We start from the raw sequence: 3,380 nt of genomic DNA on the forward strand, positions 1-3,380 counted from the left end.
GAGCAAACACGGACTTCCAACATCAGAGGTGGGATCAGGTGCCATGGAGGAGTGAGCATCATGGAGGAGTGAGGAGTGAAATATCTTAATATAGTTTCTCCCTTTCTTATCAAAATCACCACCCTTACCTTTCTGGTCGTTAATTGACAAGAACGGGAATGTTATTTGTTTTAAATGACTGGATTCTTTGTGGGTATCAACGTAACACTGAAGTACTACAATCATTTAATAATAATTGGAAGAAACTGTACAATCTTAAAAAACTAACATTGTTATATGCCGGATTTTAGTCAATTACATTGATCATATTTTTTTGAACATTATTCCCTGAAAATTATATTCTTTGATATCTCTATCCATTTGAAACACATCATGTCAATAATCTGGGGGTTTTTTTAGGGGGTCGTCTTTGTACTAATATATCTGTATTCTCGTATTCTCCGTATCCTCTTTATCATAATCTTCCCAATCCTCCTCCTTATTTTACTTATAATCCCAGTCGCCTTCTTCATCTCCATCTATAATATACATTACCAAGATACATCTTTTATTCGATTATATATCTAAACAAATTTGAAATTCTCTGAACAGAAAGATGAAAAAAGGGAATTGTCATACATTTGAAAAGCAATTTCAAGATGAACGAACAATCATAAAAAAATTAAACAGAAAGTAAACAAAATATATAATCATTGTTATATTTAACCATGTCACATAAGATACATAATACGAACAGATTCTTACGTTGATGAAAACAGCAGTAGCCAATTTTAGCGGGAGGGATAAGTTCACAATATCTCCTGTATCCACACGTAGAGTGCGATGTACACTTGTGATTATAGTTGCACTGTTCTGAAATTATGATTATTTTTTAAAATCAATATTAACTTGACCAAAGCTTAAGGATGTACACAAGGTAATCCTTCCTTTTTATCTCCTGTGATTTAAGAGACTCAATAATGAGTCCGTAATACATGTATTTTCCGAAAATGGTTCGAATTTTTGTATATCTTAGGTTTCCTTGAGGAGATCTTTTGTATGAGGAGATGCTTACAGCATATTATTGTTCACCATGTTTGATCTATCATTAAGAGAAAACTAAGTGGAATCACACATTTCAAAAATGATAGGCAGAAGTATGAGGTAGCAGAGATCCATTCCATTAATTCTTAAGCTGAACTTGATTCAGTTATTGAATATCAAGGTGAATAGCAAAGGTTAATACATGTATATTCTCTCAGAAGCGTACGAATTTCTCAACAAGATCAATAAAGTCCTGGCCAGCGCAGTAATACTTGGCCAAGTGGTCTAGAATTTCATATAGAGACTTCACCATATACCGGTGAAGGGCTTCAAATTTAGATCTTTACTCTCGGCACTCAGGGAAATTGAGCAGTCAGGGTTCGTCCCAACGCCTACCGTGACACGGGGCCTCTGTTCTTAAGGTCTCATCCGAAGGACCTGCAACTTTCATTTCAAAGAGCCGAGCGCTTGGCGAAGGAAGGGTTGCTTCCTACTTTTTATCGACTTAGGTCAGTTGCGGCCGTGATTCGAAACACGGCCTTCCGATCACGGAGCGAGCGCTTTGTTTTCGACACTTTTTTTTTAAATATTGTGTTTAGTTTAACTCTTTGTCTTTAGCCACAAAGAAGGCAGTGCAATTATTTTCTAAGACATTGTGTGCTGTATAACACTTTGTTTCTAACCACCGCAAATGCATTGTATTCATTTCTCTAAAACATTGTGTTCTGTATAAAACTTTGTTTTTAGCAACCTCAAAGGCCTCTGCATCATAATTTGAATAATCACATACCAACATCATATCATTAACTATCTATAATATCTATAAACTGTCATTGATACTACTTATTTACGTTCTTTGTTTGTAGTGTATATAAATTAGTTATAGTAACGAAGATTGTAAAGTTTTCTGTTATATTTACATTTTGTTTCGTTCATAAGGGATTTAACGTACAGAAAGGCGTAGCAGTCGAACGAGACTGTCAAGCTTCTCTGTGCAGTAAATTTCTTAGGTCAATCGTGAATGCACGTTGTTCAAACAAAGCAGAACGTATGAACGAGATGGTTACATTGAAAAATCTCAGAAATAAATGAAGCGATGTAAAACGAGTGTGCGATTGTATTTGATGGATTAAGCGGTAAGACGACCATGCAGGCATAATACTGGAAAAAAGGTGATTTCAGTTCTGGATCTGTCGGCACTTTGTTTCACCACCTTGTTCTAAAAGTATCGTTTCTGAGGATATGCTTGCATGTGCTGAGGAAATCTGAGTCAATTTAATGCTACATGTATAACTATGGTACCGAAATGATGTTATGTTGTGCAAAATACATGTATGCCAAAAGTACGAAAGTATACCCAGTTGCATGCAACTCAAGGAACCCAAAAACAGGTGCTATATTAAGGGAATCGTCGAAAGTGCATTGTTTCAGTATTGTCAGATTTTAATTTAGCTTTAATTCATAAAATTCAGTGTATTTTTAAAGTTTTTCTTTAAAGCATTTATTTTAAACTAATGACTATATGCCTTTTGAAGAAAGGTTTCACATATGTGGTTGAATTTTGTGAGGTTAGTTCCTCTGTATATATTGAATATGTTTGTAAAAATTGAACAAAGTTTACAAAAAATATGGAGTTTCCTTTTTAACTTTATACTACGGAATTATTGTTCAGTACATGTATGTTAAAAGTTATTGTACGACTACGCTCCGCCCCCTAGATGTTACGGTAAGTTGGATTTCTGCCAAAGGTTTTCTATCTGATTTAAAGTATGGGTAACATAAAAAAAAAAACCGCACCATGACACAAGTGTTTCACACACAAAAAAAAATGTTTGTCCGTGGCCATAAAAAAAAACTCTGAAAATTCTGGAATACTTTGTTCTAAGAAGTTCTTACTTAACTTTCATTCTGAGATCATTGAATACTAAACGTGATTCTAAATCAGGGTATACAGTTAAAAAGAACGTATTAAGAGTAAGAGGGGAGAAAAGAAAAAAAAGACAGAGAGAAGAGAAAGAGGGGAATGAGAGCATCTACAGAGAGAAAGAGAGCTTACCGGACGAAACGACCACCAGGCAAAGAAGAGTCAATGCAATAACGCTTTTCCTCATGTTGATGAAGGACTCTGCAGATTTCCAGATCAACACGACTTAGGTCTTATATACTGTCAGAGAACCTGTATCCACCAATCATTCGTTAGTAAAACAATCTCCTTGTTGATTAAAATGTTAAATTAAAATAGCAGTAAAAATGTCTAATTTAAAATGATAAATGATGTCAATGCGTTGAGGAATCAGAGAAAGAAAATGATTATTATTCAAATTGATTCATTACATATTTTTTTTTTATCTTAAACT

The 3,380-nt window shown here is 34.4% G+C and overlaps 1 long non-coding RNA gene across 1 annotated transcript; it reads right to left on the reverse strand.

Annotated features, from left to right (window-relative positions):
• Nucleotides 1-208: 208 nt before the first annotated feature.
• LOC133188900 (uncharacterized) lies at nucleotides 209-3,147 on the reverse strand. Its single transcript, XR_009721344.1, has 3 exons — nucleotides 3,080-3,147; nucleotides 745-852; nucleotides 209-518 (listed from the first exon to the last, which is right to left on the reverse strand). It is a non-coding gene; the product is annotated as an uncharacterized LOC133188900 (long non-coding RNA).
• Between the last annotated feature and the right edge of the window lie 233 nt (nucleotides 3,148-3,380).

Source organism: Saccostrea echinata, unplaced genomic scaffold (assembly GCF_033153115.1).
Source record: "Saccostrea echinata isolate AGI-Se365-2 ecotype Australia unplaced genomic scaffold, CSIRO_AGI_Sech_v1 ptg000016l, whole genome shotgun sequence".
Classification (NCBI taxonomy): Eukaryota; Metazoa; Mollusca; class Bivalvia; order Ostreida; family Ostreidae; genus Saccostrea; species Saccostrea echinata.